Here is a 13326-nt window from a genome sequence, read left to right on the forward strand (position 1 = left end):
ATGACAAAGGAATCACCAAAGAAAGCTAAGCGCAAAATGAAGCGCCTTTCCCATTCTCCAAAGATCACACAGACATAGCCATCACTCTAGCCCTCCCTTAGGTCACTTACCACCTCCCACACTGGCTATAGGGATCCCCTTAACCTCCCTGAGGAGGAAGGTGCCAGCGAAGGGGAGGAATTGACCAAACTTATCAGATCATTTTCTCTGACACAGAGGAACTTCGGGAGGAAAATAAAAGAACAGTCGCGTCAGATTTTCAAGAAGGAGGGACCTCCCCCCCTCTCATGTTAAAGGCCATCTCCGCACTTGAATTACAGGACCGGCAGGCGCTGGCCGAGGACCCTGAGGGCCCCTCCACTTCCAAAAAGACAGTTAAAGGTGTCCCAAAAGGGAGCAAGGGCATGTTCCCTCAGTCAGAGGAGACATCAGCGGCCTTTCCCTCTCCCGAATTCTTCGAGAGAAGGATTTAAAAGAGAGTGAAAGCTTAACCTAGGCATCAGTAAGAGCTGCCCTCTTCTTTAAAAAAACCTCTATGCTTCCAGAGCACATCCATAATATCATTAAAGACCCCTCTTGTTGCCCAGTGCTCCGGTTCGTTTGGCCCTCAATCCACGGCGACCTTGTCACTAAGGATGGAGAAGGGGACTCTGAAGGAGGACCGATGGACCCCATAGGCGGAGGTCTTCCCACAGAGAAAAGAATACGATAGATTAGCGCTTATCCATCAGAGCCTAGCCCCCATCCCCTCCCACCATGGCTAGAGCCCACCATCGATGTGGCTGCGTTACATGCCTCCATTCTCATGCTCCCTCCAGAGGCCCAAGGGTCTGCGTGTGAGAGGGGTAGAAGGGATCCCTTGCCGCGGTTTGCTATTGGGCAGACTCCACCTTAACGATGCACTCACACGCGGAAGGTGTATCCGTGCTCTGGCACTAGGCTTTTGCCGTGATCCGCAGACAGAGCCTGGCTGAGAGCCTGGTCTGCAGAGCTTCCATTCCAAACAAGTGGGTTTCCCACCTCACGATTACCACGGTTCTGATAGCTCGACGCGGAAGGACCTAGATGCCGTCCCGTGGTAGAAACCAAAGGGAACAAGAAAACCATGCCCAGATATGTCAGATCTGACCAAACATCTTCCTTTAAACCTTACACCACCTTTCGTTCACAGCGCACCCTCACCCGCGCTTCCAGGGACGGCAAGCGCTGGTTCCCACAGCAACAACAACAGCAGCCTCAACAACAATTCAGAAGACGTGGCACCTTCTCCAGTTCGCTTTAATTCCCTACAACGCCGTCAACTTGGGGCAGAGGAACACAAACAATTTCAACCTGACAGGACCTCCAGATCCTGACTACATTCAGATCCCAGTCGGCGGCCGCCTACAACATTTTCACCACCTGTGGACAGGCGACCACGTCGACCAGTGGACCAAGGAGGTCGTCACCTCAGGCTACCTCCTCGAATTCTCCAGCTTCCCAAGGTCCCGATTTCGAATCTACCCTTCCCAATGCAATCCGGACAAATTAAAAAGAACCCGAGAAGCCGTTCAACACCTACTCAAGATTCGGGCCATCGAGCCGGTACCCATCTTGGAACGTTCCTGCGGTGTCTATTCACATTTCTTCACCGTTCCCAAGCGGAACGGAGACTGGCGTGCCATTCTAAACCTTCGATATGTGAACCGCTTCATCCGCCTGCGACGATTCAAAATGGAGACACTGCGATCCATCGTGGAGGCCCTCCGCCCAGACGACTACCTAACTTCACTGGACCTCACGGAGGCCTACCTCCACGTCCCTATCAACCCACTACACAGACGCTTTCTCCGGTTCGCGGTGGGGCCAGATCACTTCCAATACAGATCTCTTCCGTTTGGGCTGGCCACTGCCCCCCGAGTTTTCTCGAAGGTGCTCCTGGCACCCATCATGGCCCTTCGAGAACGGGGAATCCACATTCACCCGTACCTCGACGACATCCTGGTACGCTCCAACTCCAGACAACAAGCGCTACAGGATCTAGAGTGCGATCGCCAACACACTTTCATATGCGACTTCCTGGTGAACCTCCCGAAGAGCTCCCTACACCCATCCAGCCGGATGGTACCACTTAGAATATAATGAACACTTCCCTCAATCGCCTATTCATTTCCTCGGAACAAGATCTCCAAGATCCAGAAGCTTCATTATTCCAGTCTCCTTCCCGTAACAGAACTTCCCTCCTACAACTGGTAAAACTCATGGGATTGTTCATCTCTCGGTAACAGACGCATGCTGCAATGAGACGGGTTCCATGCACGGACATTACAACTTTTCCTTCGCCGGCTTCTGTACCTCATCATGCACAAGAGGGATCGCCCTCCACCGATTCCCATAGAGCTCCCCGACCGCCTTGAGTGTGGTGGGCCCGTCTGCCAGAACGCTTCTCGAGGGAAAGTGTACCTCTACCACACACAGGCTCCAGATCTTCTGGCAGCCAGCCTCAGCGACTGGGGAACATCGCTACAATAAAACTTCGCCCAGGGTGTTTGGACAGTGAGCCAAGCCAAACTTACCAATCAATGTCCCGCAAGGATGAAAGCCATTCTGCTGAGCCTCCAACACTTCCAGCCAGCCGCACTCAGGACCGTCATCTTCCTGGTCAGGGCGGACAACATTGCATGAGCCCGCGCCATGTATCAACAATCAGGGCGGGTCCAGATCCCGTCGACTTCATCGGGAGGCTACGACCATCCTGTCCTGGGCAGAGAACGCTCATCTCCTATCGTTGTCGGCGGAACACACATGCAGGGGAGCCCTCAACACGCAGGAAGACTGGCCTCGTGCGTCCGTCAGTAGTGTCGAAGCAGAGTGGCAACTACACCCCGAGATATTCCACAATCTGACTCTGGAACTAGGGAACCCCACTCTGGACTTGTTAGCGTCACCGCTCAATGCCCAGCTGCCAGCTTCTTCACCAGATATTTCCATCCGGAGGCCCAGGGGCAGATGCCCTTACCTCCCCCTGGCGCGAAGGAACTACTATGTGCATTCCCTCCCTGGGTCCCCCTGCTACCTGACTCCTCAGAAAGATATGGCTAGAAAAAGCAGAAGTCATACTGGTAGCTTACCGTGGTGGCCGAGACGACCATGGTTCTCTTCCAATACTGCAGTTGGCAGCGTCTCCACCGCTTCGATTACCCACGCCCATAGACATGTTGTCTCGGGCCCCATGGTCCACCCCAAGCGGGGTGGTTCTGCAATGTCTGACGCAGCCTGGCTCTTGAGCTTCAAATCAAGCGACCATGGGCTGCTCCAGCATTGATAGCCACCATCATCGCGGCTAGAAGACCTTCCACCACACGTCTATACAACTCCTCTTGGAAGGAATTTGTTTCCTGGGCCGAAAACAGTAAGGTGGACCCTCTCCACCCTTCCATCCCAGACATACTCTTATTCCTGGCGTGGCTTCGAAAAGGGCCTCAGGAGGTCTACTCTTCGCAGGGATCTAGCAGGCCTAGCAACGGCGATGGCCTACCTTCCGCGGCATTCCAGTGCACCGAACACCGGTTTGACATTATAAGGTTTCTTAAAGGTGTCTCCCAGAAACAACCTCCGGTGGTGCACAGGTTCCCAGCCTGGAGGCTTAACACCGTGTTGTCAGCGCTTACCAAGCCTCCCTTCGAACCAATCCAGACCATAAGTCTCAGATGGTTGCGAATGAAATTACTATTCCTCATCGCCATCACCACGGCCAGGAGGATATCAGAAATTCAAGCTCTTTCAATTAACTCCCAGTTATGCATCTTCCACAAAGACAGAGTGGTCATGCGCCTCGATCCGACCTTTCTTCCAAAGGTCGCCTCCACATTCCACCTCAAACAGGAGCTCATTATTCCGACATTTTGTCCTTCTCCTTCCCATCCCAAGGAAAGACTCTGGCATCACCTTGACGTCAGAAGGACGCTCAAGGCATTCATTATCCGCACCGAGCCTATCAGAAAAACCGAGTCGCTCTTCATCAACGTCAATGCACCTAACGCTGGGGCCAGAATGTCCAAGGCGTCCCTCAGCTACACACTTAAAACCTGCATCACCGAAGCATACAAGGCCTCCAACATTCCGGTTCCCCCCGGCATTACGGCCCACTCTACCACAAGGTCAGCGACAGTAATGCTGCCTTCGAAGATCTCATTCCCCTAGAAGACATATGTAGGGCAGAGTTCCACATGGTCCTCTGTCACATCCTTCATTAGACACTACAGATTACACACCATGTCAATAATGAAGCAGCCTTTGGCACTAGGGTGCTAGAACATATATTCGGAGACTAGACACCCACCCAGTTAAGGGACACTGCTCGGGGAGGTCCCATCCAGGATGCCCGAGATCGCCTCCAGGAGAACGGTCCATTGGTACTTACCCTGAAGGGGCCTTCTCCTGGATGGCGATGAGGGCATCCTGACCCTCTAATGGTCTTAGTCTCCATCATTTAGCATCAGGTTATCTTAGAGTTATAGTTGAAAGTTAATTCCTCTTGGAGTCCGTTATAGGCATGTTGGTCCTATGTTCTATGTCTTATTTCTATGTTACTGTCACTATTCCTGTTTATTCCGAGATCTCCGTACTACTTCACTGCTAAGCCATTCGGATTCTGGGGATCAAGGAGAGAGAGAGTCCAACCCATCACAGGAAGTGACATCATTTAGTTCTGCCTCCCTGAGCATAGGTTGGAAATCACCCATCCAGGATGCCCTCATCGCCATCCAGGAGAAGGCCCCTTCAGGGTAAGTACCAATGGACCGTTTGGAGCAGGTCAGCAATAGACAGAGTTAAAGCCACCTAGCAACGGAAACAACCCCATTTCCCATGAGACTGAAGGCTGTCAGGGGAAAGCCTAGTTATCTACACAGCATGTGAAGCCATAAAGCAAAGATCAAGAATGTCCCAGAATAGCAGTGATAACATATAGCAGACTGGCTGCCTATATCTTGTAGCGAAATAGTTAAATATATCTTGTAGCAGTTATGTTGGGTTAGGAATGCATCTCAATTACTAGATACAATCCCCCGACAGTGAGTAAGCTTGTGTCTAGTCTGCATTTGCTCAAGGGGTGGGTCTCATTTCATTAACTGTCAGGTAAACAGATCCTTCAAGTTGCAACCAATTCATGTTGACCCGATCATAGGTTCTCAAAGCAAGAGACATCCAGGAGTGATTTTCCATTCGCTGCCTCCATAATGACCCTGCTTAGCTCCCAAGTCTAGGTATAAAGTGAAATTGGCATGTTGGGGAAGAAGGGTATTCTAGAACCCTTGACGCTGATGGGCTAGATTTCTACACGCGTCAGTTTTTAAAGTGCTTGATCAAAGTACCGTTGAAGGAGCACTAGTCGAATACCTGACCATCTCACTAAAAAATTGGGGTTGTGAAAATAAAATGGAAGAAGAGTTTGGATTTATACTCCACTTTTCTCAACCAAAAGGAGTCTCGAAGCAGCTTACAAACACCTTCCCTTCCTCTCCGCACAACAGATACCTTGTGAGGTATTGCACAACCCCAAATAACTAAAATTAAAAACAAGTTCCATTAAAGCCCCAATTAAATCTACACTCAATAGACGCATTTCCAGCAGATACCACTGAAACGGTTGGGAACCCGTTACACATATGCAGTGCCCAAAAGACCTGACATGTTTCCACGTGACTTCTTCAAAAGTCAGTAAAATACACACACAAACAAACCCCTTTCATAAATTCATCAACTAAAATCTCTCCTTCAGGCCTGGAGCTTTATATATGCATCTGTAGTAAATAGTAGTGCCCAAGAAAGGTATAAATGCCAAAGAGCCATCTTTTCTTCTCAGGTATCTATAAATCACTAAACCAGTGGTTCTCAACCTTCCTAATACTGCGACCCTTTAATACAGTTCCTCATGTTGTGGTGACCCCCAACCCTAACATTTGTCCATTTTACAGATGGAGAACACTGACGCAGAGAGTCTTAGGTGACCCCTGTGAAAGGGTCGTTCGACCCCCAAAGGGGTCCCGACCCCCAGGTTGAGAACCGCTGCACTAAACTCTCCAGAGTGTGTTCTCACATAAACCAAACAAATCCGTCTTGCCTTAGGCCCCTTCCACACATGCAGAATCATGCACTTTCAATCCACTTTCAATGCACTTTGCAGCTGGATTTTACCGTGCAGAATAGCAAAACCCGCTTGCAAACGATCGTGGAAGTGGATTGAAAGTGCATCATTCTGCATGTGCGGAAGGGGCCTTTCTTAAACACAAGGGTGTCCGGGAAAGAAGTAGCCTTTTCCTTCCCCCCCCCGCCCCAGCTTTCTTGCTTTTATTTTACCATTGCCTTCACAAAAACAAATGCCAGATGTTCGCACAGCAGATGCAAGGCAGGTGTCTGTTCCAAGAACGGAGTCCTCTCCGTTTATCTAGCGGTAAAGGGAGATTCTCAAAGATCTGCCTTTCAAAGACAGACACACACACACACACCTCGCAGCTGCATCCTGGCTCTCCCATCCAGCCCCTCCTGTGTTAATGTGATTTGGGGGCTATAAATACACCTTTGACCAGCTGCGCCCCCCCCCCCCCTTCCTTTAGGTCCCTGGAGGATACCAGTAGTTCCCGTCAAAGGCTGCGTCCTCCAGCAGAGAGGGGTAGTTTATTGCACTGTTGTTGGCGGCAAGACAAGAGATGAAATGCCTTCCTTTCTTCTTTTTCTGGAAAAAAAAAGTCCCAAAATAGAAATAGCACTTCTAGTCCGCATCCCGGTTTTGGGAAAAGCAGCCACTTGAATAGTGAAGTGCCGTGATACGAAGCGGAACGTATCTCTGGGTACTGGCTCTTTGTTACGGTTGCCAACCGCAGGCTGGGAGATTCCTGGAGATTTGGGAGTAGAACATGGAGGAATTAGATGTAGCCGGAGGACAGGGACATCAGTGGCGTAGGAGGTTAAGAGCTCATGTATCTAATCTGGAGGAACCGGGTTTGATTCCCCGCTCTGCCGCCTGAGCTGTGGAGGCTTATCTGGGGAATTCAGATTAGCCTGGGCACTCCCACACATGCCAGCTGGGTGACCTTGGGCTAGTCACAGCTCTTCTGAGCTCTCTCAACCCCACCCACCTCACAGGGTGTTTGTTGTGAGGGGGGAAGGGCAAGGAGATTGTGAGCCCCTTTGAGTCTCCTGCAGGAGAGAAAGGGGGGATATAAATCCAAACTCTTCCTCTTCTTCTTCATCACTATAATGCTGCAGTATGATCAGTATAATGCCGTGCTCTTGGAGAAAACGCTACTGGAACATGGCCGTACAGCCCGGAAGCCCCGCAAACCCCCAGTGATTCCAGCCGTGAAAGCCTTTGACAGCACGTCGGTTATTTCCCCAGGGGAGTTGATATCTGTAGTCTCGACAGCCGTGGAAATTTGCCGGGTGACTTTGGGCCAGTCACACGCTCTCAACCTCGATCCTGGTATTTGGTTGGGAGACCTCCAAGGAATACCAGGGGCATGGCACGGACGCAAACCACCTCTGAACGTTCCTTGCCTTGAAAACCCTACAGCAGGGGGGTCCAACTCTGGCGCTTCAGATTTTCGTGGACTACAGTTCCCATTAGCCAATTGGCCATGCTAGCAGGGGCTGATGGGAACTGTAGTCCATGAACATGTGAAGCGCCAGAGTTGGACACCCCTGCCCTACAAGGTTGCCACAAGCCAGCTGTGACTTCATGGTGCTCTCCACCCAGTCTGGAGACCAGTTATAATTCCAGAAGATCTCAAGACCCTACCATTTAAGTTAACAACCGTTGTTATGTCTGTGCACAGGTGTCAAACTCGCGGCCCTCCAGATGTTATGGACTACAGTTCCCATCATCCCCTGCCAGCATGATGCTTGAGCTGTGGAGGCTTATCTGGGGAATTCAGATTAGCCTGTACACTCCCACACACGCCAGCTGGGTGACCTTGGGCTAGTCACAGCTTTTCAGAGCTCTCTCAGCCCCACCCACCTCACAGGGTGTTTGTTGTGAAAGGGGAAGGGCAAGGAGATTGTAAGCCCCTTTGAGTCTCCTACAGGAGAGAAAGGGGGATATAAATCCAAACTCTTCTTCTTCTTCTTCTTCTTCTTCTTCTTCTTCTTCTTCTTCTTCTTCTTCTTCTTCTAGACAACACTGACTTTGAGGGACCCAGTGGTCTGGTAAGGCAGGCCTCTTAGATCCACGCCTGGCTCTACCCAATGGCTGGCCGCCTGAACCGAGCCCAGTGAAATGCAGAGCTTCAATGGGCAGGTAGCCTGTGCCTACCTGCTTAAAACTTATTGGGGGGTGGCTAGGGGGCATTGCTGTCTTCAGGTTACTGAGAGGGGGAACGAAATGGCCAGCAGGGACTTCTCCTCCCTCCCTTTGCCCTGCTTAGTTGGTTCCCCGTTTCAGTTTACTTATGCGCTTATGTTCTATTTTGAGTCTTTGGCCACGCAGTGCTAAGCAGCCCGTGACCCTGCCGAAGGTAAGCGTTGCAAAACAAGAGCTGTCGGGCAGATAACGCCCGCGGCTTAGTTCACAGCCTGGGGCAGGGGAGTAGCGCGGAGGAGAGTTAGACAGAGGAGCTAAAATCTGGCTGCTGGAGGTATCTTGCCGTAGCAAAGAGTGCATTCTTCAAGAAGAAGGTAAGCGTGCACATCATACCTTTAGCAATTGTCACCAAGAATGGGGTCCATAAGCCGTTTTTCTCTTGCGACGGAAGTCGGAGGCTCAAATGAGGTTCATGTTCATGATTTTCTTATCTTTGCGCTGTTATCTTTAGCTTAGCAGAATGGCCCGTCCCCCGTCCGGAAGCAAGATTGCTTTTTTCCAACTAGTTGCAAAGTTAGTTTGCTTCCTGGCTTCCTGTAAGAGATGCTGGATTTGTATCTTTTAGCAGATAAGAGACCAGTAAGATTTCCGGGGTACAAACGCCCAACAGTTAAAGCTTCCTTCATCCAATGCAAGTTGGAGGAGAGATCTCTGAATCTTTGTGTCTCAGTCAGAAGGCGGAAGGGGTGTTGCGAAAAAGGGACTCAGCATGCAGGGGGTACAATCACTATCCGCTTGATTCAAGCAAAGGGAAAATGCTTCGGGGGCGAAAGATTAGCCTCTGTCCTGAGATAAGAATCTTATATCCTGGGGGGGGGGGGGGGGGGGGTCCCTTGTTCAGAACCTGTGAATGAATCCAAGTGCAGCGATCTAGTGTCACAAACTCCCCTTGAAGCGTCTCCGTTTGGGGACTTAAACTTTACAGCAGTCAACTTCGATCCGCTATGTAAACACCTTTCTGACTTCCTTAAGCAGCTTGTTCAAATCACAAGCCTTTATTGGCATAAAATAAACATACAAAATCAGCATACAAAATTTGCCCATTATTGCTCACAATTATAGACACTGGTACTAAAATACTAAATACTAAAATATATACATGGTCCTTCTGTAACTATAGGACATTCCTTCAGCTAAGTTAACTCACTTAAACGTCATCGGATACTGACAGAAGCTAGAAAAATTACTGCTGGCTATATGTGGTCATAATACATAGACATTGGTTGGTATTCATCTAGAGCTTCTACACGCCTATTATTGTTAGCAGAAATTTTGCTACATTTCCCTACACACACTGTGGGATCACATGTTGTTCAAAAGCATAGGTATCTTAAGAGCATCAGTTAGATTGTTGCCTTACAGAAATGGGATAAGTGCAGATTGTGACATTCTGATTTTTGCAAACCTTACACAATGAAAGAGGGTATGATCGAGTGTCTCCACCTGACCCATATTGCATGGACATAGCCTCCTCTGTTTATCAATTTGTTGATATCTGCCATAGAGCAGCATAGAAGGCATTAGATTGAATCTGGCCAGTGTTAAAGCTCTTCTTAATTTAGGGTTGGTGATCCACTGTAAATAACCCTAAATTAAGCAGCTTGTTGCTAGAGCAAGCTGTTGGGCAGGAGGCGCCTAAAGAAACTATTTCTGGAAGGGTTCAAAAGAAAGGCCGCGGGGGGGGGGGGGGGCATTTTGGAGGACCGAGCAGTGTTTGGCAATCCATTTTCTCCAGTTTTATAAGTCTAAAAACCAGCTAGCCGAACTACTCTGCAATTAATTTTTTTTCTTTGCTGCGTCCTCAAGAACGTACACCTTTGCAGCCCCGTGTTTTTTGTAGTTTTGGAGATTAGGAGGGAAACTTTTGTTTGCTAGGTTGCTGCCCAGTTCGGCACAATTCCGCACACACCCCGTGTTGCCCGATCTCAGCCCGCCCGAGCCATCGTACGGAGCTGGCAGCGATCCCGCTAAGTTTCCGACTTGGCGTGTTCCTAGTTGGCGGATGTGTCTCTCAGCTCAGCAGTTTTCTGGGCTAGGAAGGAGAGGAAATCGTTGGTGACGAATGCCCCGTCACGGCCAGCCCTTCTGCAGGAAGGATATACAAACCTGATGTTTTGCCTCTGGCTTATTTTTGCTGCGTTGCAAGCTCCGAAGCGCAGCTGGGACCGCAGGGCGCTCACATGCAGGCGTGCGCTGGTGTCTGCCGATTCTTTCCTTGCAACCAGCCCGGCATTCCAGCGGAGCCTCCTTTGAAAGGAGAGGCAGAGAACGGGGTGGATGGGAGAAATGCCTCTTAGGAAACGGGAGAAGCATCTCCCTACCAAACGAAGGTGACGGTGGACTCTTTCGAGCCCCGCTCCGCTCGAGACTGAAACACCTCGCAGACCACGTTGTAAGGATTGCAGAAGGAGGTTCCACCGATCTTAAGCCCGCTTGGTTGCTCAGAAATCGAACGTGGCTTTGCTTTTTCACCTGGGAGTTGCACTTGGGGAATTCCACACTGAAAAGGTGGGTCTGCTATGTTTGCGCCGCGTGTTTGCTCGCGTTTGGTGTGCGCCGTCGCTCATGGGGCCCTGTTGCTTTGGAAGTATGCATCCGTCCCTCCGTGAAGACCCTAACACAGGGGTATCCAACTCTGGTGGCCATGCTGGCAGGGGCTGATGGGTATCGTAGTCCATGAACATCTGGGGCACCATGGGAGTTCTTGCAAAGTGAGATTGTCATACCAGAAATAGCTCGATTTTAGATGGCTTCTCGCAGATCTAGACGCTCCCTCTTTCTCACTGAAGTTTTTATTGTTACCCTTTCTGCTAGGAGTCTGGGATGGTATAGAACGTTAGAAACCAACCAGATTTCTAGGGAATGTGGTTTGGAAAGTCAAATCTCCCTTGGGCAGATACCTAATAAAGGAAACTTTCTCCCAAAAGTTTACATCTTGGAAAAAAAACCTGTTGGTCTCTAAGGTGTACTACTCAACTCAAGTCTAGCTGCTCTGTTCCACACCAATACGGCCAGGAGCAGCAGTGGCGTAGGAGGTTAAGAGCTCGTGTATCTAATCTGGAGGAACCGGGTTTGATTCCCAGCTCTGTTGCCTGAGCTGTGGAGGCTTATCTGGGGAACTAGATTAGCCTGTACACTCCCACACACGCCAGCTGGGTGACCTTGGGCGAGTCACAGCTTCTGGGAGCTCTCTCAGCCCCATCTACCTCACAGGGTGTTTGTTGTGAGGGGGGAAGGGCAAGGAGATTGTCAGCCCCTTTGAGTCTCCTGCAGGAGAGAAAGGGGGGGTAATAAATCCAAACTACTCCTCCTCCTCCTCCTCCTCCTCCTCTTCTTCTTCTTCTTCTTCTTCTACCTTTTGAAATAATCTTCACTGTGGTCTATGTCGTCCCTCTCCCAGTCTTATGAATTGCTCTCTCTCGGCCGTGGATGTGTACAGATGTGCTCGTTAATTCCAAATTTGGCTGCTCCGTCTGGCTGGCGGACAACAGTCCATGTGCTCAGACCCGAATCCTGCACACACGCGTGACATAATTTTAGTCGAATTGCGCTGCTAGGAAGGGAGGGGTCAGCGTTCGGACAAGGGTTTGGCTGGAGTTAACAGGCAGCAGGAAAGCCCGGCTCGGTGGAGGTCATTTGGAAGCCACGGAGGGAGGACAGGAAGCTACATGATCACGCCTATTCCCAGCTGCCAGATGCTTCTGCTGTCGACCAGCCTTTTCGCAGCCTCTCAGCCTCCTTGAGCCGTTGCCAGCAATTAAAAAGACTGGGCGAAGGACGACATAGACCGCCGTGAAGATTGTTTCAAAAGGTAGCCGTATTGGTGTGGAACGGAGCAGCTAGACTTGAGTTGAGTTTTTTTTCCAAGATGTAAACTTTTGGGAGAAAGTTCCCTTTATCGGATAACTGACCAAGGGAGATTTGACTTTCCAAAACAGCCAGAGTGAAAACGGCTGGGCAAATTATTAAAACAAAAATTGTTGGAGAGAGAATGGAACTATTCAACTCTGGCAGCGAGGAAAACTTGTTCCCCTTTACATCTATCAATCCCCTTACAACATAACAGAATGGGCTCCTATCTGTATCATCTGACCAGTCCAGACCAGAGAAGAGTTTTTTCACTCGCTCGCTTCAATGTTTTCCCTTCTGCCATACTACAAGGTAGATATAACAATCTAGAAATGTGCAAAAGGGTATGTGATGCAAATCAATTAGAAACATTAACTCACCAATTGTTCTGTTGTCCCAAATCGGCAAGTATTAGAATTAAATACTCTAGGTTGCTTTCTGTGATACCTAGCAAGCTAGACGAACTAAGCAGACTATTGTTTTTATTAAATAACTCTGATGTTTCAATCTGTAAAATGGCTGCGAACTTGCTGCTGGAAATATCCCATAAGCAACAGTATGTATGAATCAACTTCATTTGCTACATGTTGCAAGTTTGCATTTTGATGTAATTTTGATGTGATTTTATATTGTTTATGCCAAATAAAGGCTGAATGGATGAATGAAAACGGCTTGGAGCACAGAATCAGAGGTGGGTTTTGTACCCCACCGTATTCTGTGCCTTCAAGGAGTCTCAACACAGCTTATAGGCCTTTTCCGCGCATGCAGAATAATTCGCTTTCAATGCCACTTTTGAAGCTGGATTTGACTGTGCAGAATAGCAAAATCCACTTTCAAACAGTTGTGGAAGTGAATTGAACGTACGTTATTTTGCATGTGTAAAAGGGGCCATAGGCGCCTTCCCTTCTCTTCCCCACAACACACCTTGTGAGGTAGGTGGGGCTGAGAGAGTTCAGAGAGAACTGTGACCGGGCCAGGGTCACCTAGCAGACTGCATGTGGAGGAATGGGGAGTCGAACCCAGTTCTCCAGATTAGAGTCCTTCTCATGTGTAAGAGTAAGGAATCGAACCCAGTTCTCCAGATTAGAGTCCCCCACTCATGTGGAGGAGGAGGAGGAGGAGGAGGCGGAGGAGGAGTT

At 49.6% G+C, this 13326-nt stretch overlaps 1 protein-coding gene across 3 annotated transcripts in view; it reads left to right on the forward strand.

The window, feature by feature from the left end:
* PTP4A3 (protein tyrosine phosphatase 4A3) overlaps positions 1-13326 on the forward strand; it is a 152963-nt gene that overhangs the window by 83772 nt on the left and 55865 nt on the right. Inside the window, exon 1 of one of the 3 annotated variants that reach the window (XM_048508102.1) lies at positions 8525-8652. The exons of the other annotated variants lie outside the window; for them this stretch is intronic. The gene's annotated coding sequence lies outside the window, so the exon portion shown is untranslated. Of the gene's footprint in view, positions 1-8524; positions 8653-13326 lie in introns of those variants that run through there. 3 annotated transcript variants of the gene reach the window in all.

Source organism: Sphaerodactylus townsendi, linkage group LG09, assembly GCF_021028975.2.
Source record: "Sphaerodactylus townsendi isolate TG3544 linkage group LG09, MPM_Stown_v2.3, whole genome shotgun sequence".
NCBI lineage: Eukaryota > Metazoa > Chordata > Lepidosauria > Squamata > Sphaerodactylidae > Sphaerodactylus > Sphaerodactylus townsendi.